Genomic DNA, 11,881 nt, shown 5'->3' with positions numbered 1-11,881 from the left:
TTCTGGCTGTGTCTTTCCTTCTTTAGATTTTTCTTTCTCGTTCTTCCTTTCTTCTTTCTTTCCTTCCTTTTTTCTTTCTTTTTTCCTTAACTTTTTAAATTTAAATTTAAATTTATTTTTTACAATTTATTCACTTTACATCCCAATTGTAGTCCCCTCCTTTGTCTCCTCCCAGTTCCACCCTCACTCCCTCTTCTCCACATCCCCCTTCCCTAGTTCTTAGAAAGGAGACCTCCTCCCCCACCATCTGACCATATCCTATCAAGTCTCATTAGGACCCCCTGCTCAGAGGTAGCAGATAGACAGCTCAGCCTCCGTGTGGACTCCCTAGTAAGGGGAGCAGGGGCTGTCTCTGTTGTGGACTTTATGACCTGCTCTTTGATCCCTTCCCCCTGGTGGGGTGGCCTTATTGCCAGGCCACAGAGGAAGCAGATGCAGGCAGTTCTCTAGATTTCTTAAATGCTTCTGAAGCCCATTTTCAGAGAGCCTAAAGCAGAGCCTAAGGCTCAGCTTTGTCTTCTGGTATATAGGGCAACACATGACTGCATAAGTGGGATATCTATCGTTCCTGGTATCTTGAAAAATTCAAAGTCATTTTTGACCTTGAAGGTAAGCCTAAACCTTTGATCTTGACAAATGAGTTTATCTGCATTCTTAAAAGACATCTAGATGTGAAAAGTCTGGGTGGCTGCCACATTATTTAGGAGTTTGGCTATTTCTCTAGCATGCATGGAGAAAAATGAGAAATACGAGGTATTCAAGGATTTCAGACTGATCGTCTATTATAAGATGGGCAAGAGACCACCTTGCCAATCTCTGGATTAGTTCCTTAGAGGGAAAATAAACAGTAAAGCAATTTTATTAACATCATAATCTCTATGGCCATCATTTATTTTTAAAGGCCACACACGCAACTGATAACTAGCAAATATAAATAGAAAAGATGCATATTTTCTATACATAACTTCATGTCACCAATAATAACAAAACATAGTAAGCAGAATTTAAAAAGGCATTGGTGCTAGGCATTGGTGGGGCATGACTGGAACACTAGCACTGCAGAGACTGAGGCAGGAGGATCATGAATTCCAGACGAGCTGAGACTACATAGAAATAGCCCGTCTCAATCAAGAAAAGAAAACAATCATTAAGGCTTTTCTTAACTAAGTCAAACTTTAGAATATCTCAGGGAACAGGGAAAATTCTTTACTAGTTTACTGTTTGCTAGGAAGCAGGTTTAACAACATTTTCTACAGTATCTTGTTATACATTCATGCTTTATTAAGGGACCTTGACTATGGGTGATACAGATAGTCTGGGGCTAGAGTTGTAGGCATCATCCAAGTTCCTACAGATAAACTTGTGCCATGGAAACTCCACTTCTACTGATACCAAAAATAATACTAATGGCAAAAGTGGCATTATAGAAGGTGAATAGATTAAAGTGGCTATCACAGAGACATTGGCTAAGAACCTGGGAAATTTGTTGTTGTATTCAGATCTTTGCAGGCTAGGCACTCAAAGCAACCCCATTTAGTAGATGCAGAAGGTGAGGCTTAGAGAGGTCGTCGCTTTCTTAATGTCCTATAGCCAGCAGCAGACGGAGTCAAGGCACAAAGGTAAACCATCTGATTTACCAGATGATGTTGTCAACAGTTACCTTTAATTATGTGAAGCCAATCCAAGGCAGAGAGGGAACCCAGACAGGGTTGGGAGACTCCAAAGAATAAGTTTAGAAAATATATAGAGGGGAACCATTAGCAAAGGGAACATTAAGAGAACCAAGGATCAAGGCCCTGTGAAAAGCAGAGTGAGTGGCATAGAACTAAACGTATAAGCAGAAGACTGGGCTGAGACCTGCCTTTCACCACATTCCTGTTGGTGCAGTTGTGTAGGTGCTGGCCTAATTACTATCTCCTCCCCCTAGCTCCTCCCTGAGCAAAACTTCTCCCTTTCAGAGATGGAAAGAAGGGAAGGAAGGAAGCACACATGCGTAAGGTGGAATCTGAGCCCAGTGTAGTCTTGTAGTCTGCAAGCCAGCACCCAGCACCCGAGGCTGTCAGGCTCTGGGTATATCCAGGATGTGCTGGCAGAAAGGAATCACTTTATGCTAAAAGGCGTATCCCAAGAGAACACAGAATGCATTCTTCCTAGACATCCCAGAGCAGGAATCTGATTCCTTTAGCAGCATGATAAACGGATATGCCTTTGGTTTTGGTTTTTTGTTTTTGTTTTAAACTAATAGATACAAACTGTGGGAGAGTGAAAATAATGATCTTATGTTAATTGCCCCTACCTCGGCTAAAAAAGAGATTTGGACATGATACAAATAAGTGTTCAGAACACATAACCCTCTTCGTTTTCATGCATCTAGGCACCAGTCTGTGAGTGAGTGCATCTCTCTGTGGGTTCTCGTGTGTGTATAAAGGCTAGAAGCTGACGTAGTGTTATTAGCGTACAGGCCATTCTGCTGGCCTGTCCTTAGGAACCTAGCAATGGCTTACATCATTACCTGCCACTGCCTAGTGCATCAGCTGTGTGCTGGATATTAAGAACTCCACCACCCCAGCCTTTTCTCTGCTCCCTCTGTTCCAGCTCTCCCACTCTCTGTGTTCTAGGCATCCACTTTCTCTCTCTCTCTGTCCTCATGGCTCTCTGGATGCTTCTACCCCTTCTCCAGGTCCTCCTTTATCTTCCCCCAATAAACTTCCTTATGCCAGATCTGTTGCATGGCGTAATTTCTCAAAGGGTACACCTTGGCATGGGCCCTCCATGGTACACCACCACCGCATCATTATAGATCATAAGAAATGTGTCTTCTAATATCTTTCTCCTTTTTTTTTTTTTTTTTTTGAAACAAGGTTTCTAACTGAATGTGTTGGCTAGGCTGCCTGACCTGCAGTTTCCAACGGTTCTATCCACTTGCCTCTACACCCCCGGCCCTAGGACTGCAGGTATATACCTCTTGGCTTTTTGTGTGGCTACAGGGATCCAAACTCAGGTCCTTGTGCTTGCGGAGCAGCAGCTGAGTGGCTGAGACACCCTCCTATCACCTCTTTAGAATGTCTTCCTCTTTTTCTCCAATAGTAATTCTGGACTTTTGGAGGGGCTTTCAAATGCCAAAGAAAGAAACAGGGGGGGATTCCCTTGGTCAACGTGGGGCATCTGTTTGTGCTAAGCGATTGGCACCTTGTAGGAACAGGTTCACAAAGAAGAAGGCCACTCGTGACTTGTTCCTTGTAAAATCTTACTCAGATATGTGACTATTGATCCACTTTCATTTTCATCTTGTGATCAGAATGAAAAATACCAAAAAAGCAAAGAAGAAAGAAAAGAAGAGGGAAGAGGAGGAAAAAGAAGATGATGAAGAGGAGGAGGAGGAAGAGAAAAGAGGAGGAGGAAGAGAGGAGGCGGCAGCAGCGACAGCGCGCTAGTGCTCTGTGATCGCAGCATCCCTGCAGGCTGGAGCTTTTGCATTCCTGCTTCTGCCCCTGAGGTGCAGACTGACCTTGAACTATCATCTTTCTAATCAGTGTGATGCCTATTGACTGGTGTTTCCATCCATGGAGGTATTTAAAGGGTTACCTGGGGCCCTGTGGGATACTTGGGATGGGAAGACAATGGGTACAGTAATCCAGGGCTGCTAGTCTGACAGATAGGCTCTGTATTGTTTCCATGGTGAAAACCCTGGGATCACTTACCTTCAAGAATCCTAAACCACTTAAAGCAGGAAATCTTGTCTACTCAGAATTTCCTGTTGAGAATCAGCTTCAGCCCTGTGAATGCTCACAGGAAATACAGTGGGATCAGGTAACAGCCTGAAAACCTTGGTCACTGCAGGAAAGCAGCAGACAGGGAGTGCATCCTTGACCCTCGCAATAGGGCTTGGAAGAGCATTCAGGTGTGATGGAAACCCATATTCTTTTTATTTGGGCTTCAGTTTTTTTTTGTTTTTTGTTTTTTGTTTTTGTTTCCTTTTTTTTTTACTTTTACTGATCCTTATAGAATACTTCATTTTTCAAAAAATTTCTTTTCTTCTTTCTTTTTCTTCTTTCTTCCTCTCTCTTCTTCTTTCTTTCTTCCTTCCTTTCTTTCTTTCTTTCTTTCTTTCTTTCTCTCTCTCTTTCTTTCTTCTTTCCATCCAGATTGTAGTCTTTTCCCTCCTCTCCTCCCACTCCCATCCTTCCTCCACCCTCTTTCCTCCCCTATTCCTCAGAAAAGGGGAGCCCCCCTACCCACCCACCCAGCTCATCAAGTCACATGAGGACTGAGTTCATCCACTTCCCCTGTGGCCTGGTAAGGCAGTACCAATAGGAGGAGGTGATCAAAAAGTGGGCAATAGAGTCCATGTCAGAGACAGCCCTGTTCCCCTTACTAGTGAATCCACATAAAGCCTGAGCTGCCCATCAGCTACATATATGTACAAAAGTGGTATGCACTCACCTAAAAGCAGAAATTAGCCATAGAGTACAGGATAAACATATTACAATGCACAGACCTCAAAAAGATAAGTAACAAAGAGGACCCAAGAGAGGATACTTAGCTCCCACTCAGAAGGGGAAACAGAATAGACAGAGGTAGTGGTTGAAGAGAGAGAACAAGGGAGGAGGGGTGCAAGGAGAAATAAGGGTGGAGATCAGACCTGGGGAGAATAGGGGCAGGAGGATAGAAGGCCTGCAGAGAAAAGCAAAACTGAATGGGGCCATCTCTGTGACAAGCTGGAGACCTAAGTCAGAACAGGCCTCTGGGAGGATATGAGGGGACTCTAGCTGGGGCCATGGAGACAATGAGGACAGCCTCTAAATAGGCAAGACTCCTAGTGGAGGGAGAAGAACACCAACCCACCTACAAAACCTTTGATCCAAAACTTACCCTGTCTACAAGACCTACAGGGACAAAGACAGAACAGATAGAGCAAAGATTGAAAGAATGTCCAACCAATGCCTGGCCCAACCCAAGACCCACCCACTGAAGAGAGCCAACCCCTGACACTGATAATGATACTCTGCTATGCTTGAAGACAGGAGCCTATCAGAGTTGTCCTCCGAGAGGATCCACCCAGCAATGGTTTGAAACAGGTGCTGAGACTCACAGTGAGACATTGGGCAAAGCATAGGGAGTCTAGTGGAAAATTGGGGGGAAGGACAAAAGGACCTAGAGGTGACAAGAGCTCTACAAGAAGACCAACAGGGCCAACTATCCAGGGCACAGAGGGGCCTGTGGAGTCTGAAGTACCAACCGAGAACCATGAATGAACTGGACCTAGGATACTTCATTTTTAAGACCCTTTGGTTTGAAATATTATTGTTAAATTTGTGTGTATGGCTTGCATGTGTGCTTAGTGCAGGTACATATGGAGATGTCAGAGTTTGTGCTATGTGTTTGCCAATAGGTGTGGAGGCCTGAAATCAACATCCAGCATCTTTGTTGATAGCTCTCTACTTTCTTTACTGAGTCATAGTCTCTCAGTTGAACCCAGAGTTCAGCAACAAGCTGGCCTAGCTAGCCAGCTTGCGTCGGCGACTTCCCCGAGTCCCTTCTCCTGAATGTTGGGCTGCCATGCCTATACAGCTTTATGTGGGGATCTGAACTCTGATCTTCATGCTTTCCAGGCAAAGGCTTTATCCACTGTTATGAAATATAACACAGTGAGAAGGTACCATGGCAGGCCCATGCCAGCGTGTGCCCCTGAGAAATTACACCATGCAACAAATCTGGTATAAGGAGGGAAGGGAAGGGAGAGGAGGACCTGGAAAACGGGTGGAGGCAGACAAATGGACACAAACAGGAAGATGGACAGGAGCAGAGCCATGAGGGCAGAGAAGGGGGGTGGGGGAGCAGAGAAGGACAGAAAGGGTGAGAGAGTCCCCTGGGAAGGAAGAGAGAGTTGGGGTTGTGGGTGACCTTTTTACACACCGCACACACCAGGCACACATGCCAGGTGCATACACCAGACGTGCCTGGCAGTGAGACACGGGCAGGTGATGACTTAAGCCATTGCTTGGTCCCTGAGAGGAGGTCAATGGAATTGCCTGTAGGCTGATATCCACTAAGCCATCTCTCCAGCCCCTGTCCCCTCATTTTAAAGCCTCCTCGTTTTTAAGCTTTCATCTTAAAAGTTTCTAAAAGTCAAGTGTAATTAATAAAGAACTAAAAAAAAGTTCTAAAAATTTTGCAGCACCTCACTTGATACTGAAGATGTATTGAAGAAAAAAAAAATGCCTTGGGGGGAAGAGAGAAGGAAACCATGTTGGCAGAGTTACATAACGGACATGGTTTAAGGGACATAGCAAGTAATAGCCTATGGGAGGGGTCCCTAGCCAAGCTGGTCATGTTAGGGGAGACTTTGGGGAGAGATGACATTCGAGCTAATCCATGGACAAGAAGCTCTTGAGTAGGTCAGTGGGGAAAGGAAATTTTCCACAGAAGAGGATGTGCACAGTGATGGAAGGGAAGGCACCTCAAAGAGGGCTAGGTGAAGCTGTGGGAGTTTGATCAGTGACAGGGTGAGCAGAGGCCAGCCTGGAATCCCCCTGCACGCTGCGCTTAACAAGTTCTTGGGGCTGCAAGTGTAAATGAGGAACTACTGACGTATTTTAAGCAAATATCAGCCTTGTTAGAACTTGAGAACATTTCAAAATAGCAGTAATCGTAACTTAAGTTGGTATTTATTTGGCACTTCTTATACACCAAGCAATGTTTTTAAGCACTTTTAGGAGGCATGTTGTGTCACAGAATCCTCGCCCTTAACCATATAGTAGCACCAAGGTACAGGGTCAAGGTACAAACCACCAACCTTGCTCTCAACCACTAAGCTATAAACATGCCTGCACATCTACCTGCATGTCTTCCATTGTTCTTTCTCAGGAACATATGCTAGTTCCCAGCACCTATCTCTTCCTCTTTCAGTTTTCAGCGAGTGTGTTCCAAAGTTCTCATGCCTAAACTAGAGCTGTGACTTTCCAATCCCCTCCTCCCCCAGGCTTCAACTCTGTGAGGTCTGGAGGGCACAGAAAAATCCCATATGAGCTGGATTTCAGTTTCTGCCCTTCAGGGACAGTTGTGTGGTCCCTTGAGGAGGCTAACTCTGCTAGGTACTTTCCTTTGTTTTAGTACTGACCTTTGCTGGAATCTGCCAGTGTCCCTAGTTAGGCTCAGTCCCCAGATCTCAGAATAAAACCCTTCTTCCTCTAGAGGTCAAAGAAATGGGAAAATAATTTTATCTCACCTGGAGCTAGTTGTTTTGAAGTAAATTTCCAGTTAATATGGAGCACAACTCAGAAAAATCAAATCAAGGTTAAATGAGAGCTCATTAAAAAGTAAAAAAAGATTTTATTCCTGGAGGGCAAATTCCATGCCATTAGGAAGCACAAAGATATCCTTAGCACCTGGGGTATATTCATGAATTTAAAATATTTTTATTTAATTGCTCAAAAATAATTTGCCGAACACCTGCTATATGCCAGGTGCCATGCTAGTTAGAGACAGAGGCATAATTAAGTCTTAGGGACTTTCCTTCAGCCAAATGGTGCTTTCATCTCTCGGAACATTTTCATTTTTCTCCCAGTTACCAACCTGCAGGTAATTTTTTGAATAACATTTTATTTAGTGTGCATGTGTTCATGCACCCATGCCCATGAATGATGTGTGAGTTGGGAGAAGGGCTGTTGGCAGCCACACATGTGGAGAGTACAGGGCAGATTTCAGGAATCTCTCCTTCCACCATGTGGCTCCCAAAGACTGAACTTGGGTCATCAGGCTGAGAGGCAAGCACCTTTACCAGCTAAGCCATTTTGCCAGTCCAACTTGCAGGTAGGTAATCTAAGAACACCACTTTTCTTGATTCTCCAGTGTGGAGACCCAGTCACTTTCATGCAGGGGAAAGAGATGTTCTCAACTTGAGCCACATGGCTGAGGCAATTTGTCACCAGTTTATCACTTCCTCCTACTCCCCTTTTGACTAACAAATGACTAGGCTTTCTCTGGCCCACATTGTTACAGGTCTATTTGGGAATTATTGAACTGTGGTAATTTTCATAAGCAAACGGGGAGCATTTTTGCTTCTAATGATCCCCAAAGAATCATTTTACTTAAAGAACCAGGAACAGAAATATTTCTTTAAGAAAAAAAAAAAAAGTGAGTTTTGTTAGAGAATCTCTGAAAAGTCTAACAGTTTCTCTTGGAACAGTATACATTAAGAGTTCGGAGGATGTCTGAGGATGAGCTATTGTGGAAATAAAGCTAGGATTTAAGATGCTCATTCAGTCTGATACCCCTTTCCAATCAGGCATATATATACATATATATATATATATGTAAAGACTACACCACCAAAATAACGTCTGTAGGAGAGAAAATGAGTGGACGCTCTGCCAGAGGGAATGGAATAAGCTGTGACCAGTGTCGTAGACCAATGGGTTTTGTTCTCTCTGAATTCCAGAACCTACCCTTCGCATTCCTAGGTGAGGCAGGGTGTGGAGGGCTGCGAGGAAGTGGAAGTGGGGTTGGCAGTTAATTGCACATGCACACTCCTTTGACTACATTCTCTGGTCCCTGGTTCCTTCCTCCTCCTCCTCCTCTGCCTGCTGATGCACTCACTCATCTTGCTTCCTACTTCATTCTGCTCACCTGCAACAGTGTGATACTGACCTCTTTTCCACACCCCCAAGAGTTGATGAACCAGTTTCTTGACTCTCACCAGCACCACAGTCATCACTAACACCCCCCCACCCCCGCCCCCACCCCCCACCCGCCAGTGACAGGTCAACCTGAACTGGAAAGACAGGATGTACCTTTTACAAAGAAAAAGCGAGGGCAGCCTTTTCAAAGGGAGATGCCAATCTCAGTAGCTCTTAAACTAGCCTCATTCAGAATTTCTGAAGATGCCGTTTATAACATTTTTGCACAGGACAGCAGTGATGATGCCTTTGTTTTACAGGACAAAGCTTTTGTCACCTTTGCCTCATCAGTTTCCAACACAGTGCCAGGCCATAATAAACACTGTAGTATTGACTGCTCAGCCAGGCAAAGTTACATCCAAAACTGTATGTCCCCCTGCCCACTACTTCACCCCTCAGAGCTTTGGAAGGTTATAGCTGATCACTTGGTGATAGGTACATTTTCATGTCATAGCGGGTGTCTTCTAGTGTTTGAGGTTTGGTACCACAAGTGTCCCCAGACTTAGAGTGTACCCATAGTCAGATCCTCCACCATGTGGTAAGAAGCACAGTTCTTACTTTAAAAATACTATCTTAAGTCTTTAATCTCTTTCTGCTTCTCACCCTTTCTCTTTATTTTTTGATTAATAATCTCATAGGTCTCCTAGTGGTAGCACATTACTTTTCCCAGAGTGGAATTTTATAAAGGGACATATAAAATACAGTCATGAAGCAAATATTTACTAAGAGCTGTGTATATGGTAGGAAGAAGGCTAAGAGCTGTGACAGTAGAGCATTTTTGCCTACCCCTTAGGAACAAGAATTACCCAAGAAAGCATGGTATAAACGTTGTATTGCCAGATTTAATTTTTCTGAAGTTAAAATAATTAAGGTTTTATTGTTATGTTATTTGTTGGCTCATTCAACAAATATTTGTGGGTCGGGTACTGTTTTGACTAGTTTTATAGACCTGAACAAGGTTCCTGTCTTCTAGCAGAATAAAAGAGAGAAGCAGGTTATTAACTGATGACTTCGGGCAGCTTTGGTGATAAACGCTATGACTGTAAGAAGTAGAAAAATGGATGAAGCATCCAAGGTGGGTGGGCTACTATAAACCAATTTGACAAGCGGCATCTCTGAGGAGATGTAGCTGGCACCAGAGTTGTGCAAGGGGGTGAGACATGTTAGCATCTAAAGAGCTCATCGAGAGTCCTTCCAGACAGTCTCTGGGAATTTCACTGGATAGTCCCTGGGCTTCCTACACAGAAAAATTTAGAATTTTTCACTTTCCAGCTACTCTCTCTCTTTCTGTCATAATCTCCTATAGCATTTAATTTTTCACATTTTAATTTTAATTTTTTAATATTTTTTTTACATTTATTTATTCTTGAGACAGGGTCTCACTGTGTAGCTGTGGCTGCCCTGAAACTCCCTACATAGACAAGGCAGGTTGGTTTCAAACCTGCAGAGATCTTCCTGCCTTTGCCTCCTGAGCTCTGGTATTAAAGATGTGCACCCCCACATCTGGCCAGCACTTTTAATTTCCAGTTACAAAGCCCTGACTTAGCCTAGGAGCTCTCAGAAGGTTCTGCCTGTATTCAAGGATTCTCTCTCCAGCAGCGTGTGCCCATATCATAGATGCCAGGATAGCATTAGTGAAGGCGACCATCCAGGAAGGGTGAGCCTAAGCTGCCAGACAAAGAGTTCTGAACTGTCAGGGAATTAGAGATGGCTCTGGGGGCTGGGGGGGGAAGCACTGAATCAGCACCCCAGTGTTATGGTTGATTTGTTGATGTGGAAGGCTCCATTCTTTGATCTAGAGCTTTGGAATGGTCATCATATACAACACATTGTTCTCGTAATTTAAACACACAAAAGAAAGATTATAGCCCAAACCTCTCTACAATGGAGTCTCACGGATGGCTGGTGTCTTTGGCTATGTTAGAGATGAAAGGCTTTGGCTGTAGCTAAAGGAAGGAGTTTATTGGTTTGGCTAATGGAAACCTTTGTTGTGAGGACTTGCCTTTGCCCCTCTTGTCATTCAGAGACCACTTCAAATTAAATTGAAGATGTTTTGCCTAGACTAACTATAAACTTTGCTACTCATATGAATGTCTGGCCGTTTTCTCTTGGTTTTGCTAGGCCAGTGGTCAGACCTTGAACCTGCCAGGTAGGCATTCCACCAATGAGCTCCATCCTGAGTGACAGCTTGTAATTTAAATTCTCAGATGAGGTGTTTTGTTTTTTTTTTTTCCTCTTTCTCCTACTGCCAAGATGGAGACCTACAACATGTCCTTTTCTGTTCCCTGGTGAGTTTCTCTCTTACATTATGTACATATGTATCTATATATTATGGATATGGACTTCTTTTTTTGTTGTTGTTTTTGGTTTTTCTGTGTAGCCTTGGCTGTCCTGGACTCACTTTGTACACTAGGCTGGCCTCAAACTCACAGAGACTCATTTGCCTCTGTCTCCCTGAGTGCTGGGATTACAGGCATACACCACTATGCCCAGCTTAGACTTCTGATTTTTTTTTTCTTTTTAGCTTTACCTAAAATCTCTTGTTAATCTTGGAAATTTTTCTTCATTAGCATATAAAATAATGTTTTTATTTTAATTGACGGCATGCTAGATTGAGCAATACAGAGTAATTATTTGGAAAGCATGGCATTTTATGTATGAAAAGCAAGATAGATATGTGGAAAGAGAATGTCACAGCAAGGGAAAAAGTTAGTGAAAGGAAAAACATGGAAGACCATCTTAGAAAGGAATGAGAATCTGATTTGACTGATACTCACGACAGTTATTACTGATTTATAGCCTGAATGGGGAATAGTCTCCGGAGATACTAAAAACTGGAGCCAAGTCATCATTGATGCCAAGTGGGGCAGGAAGCAGGGGGCGGGAGAGGAAAGGAATGTAGAAGGATGCCTAGAGCTAAAAGGGTAGGCTTTGCTTCATTCCTTCTTGGTTCCTGAGACCTATCTATGGGCCTGCTGAAGTCAAGGGAGAGGCGCCTGCATGCAGAGAGCACAGAGGTTTTCAAGTTAACGCTGGAGATACACTTCAAAACATAGGAAGATTCTCAAATCATAAGAAAAGTCTGCACAAAACTAAATCGAAACAGTCTGTGCTTTTTCCCTGTTCTCAATGAGAACTTTGGGTCTTTATGTAAACAGCTTCCTATTTCTGGAATTTTCCCACTCCACTGGTGATGGCTTGGG

This window comes from Psammomys obesus, unplaced genomic scaffold (genome assembly GCF_907164565.1).
Source record: "Psammomys obesus unplaced genomic scaffold, mPsaObe1.curated_primary_1811, whole genome shotgun sequence".
Classification (NCBI taxonomy): Eukaryota; Metazoa; Chordata; class Mammalia; order Rodentia; family Muridae; genus Psammomys; species Psammomys obesus.
Note: the sequence above shows the minus strand (reverse complement) of the source record.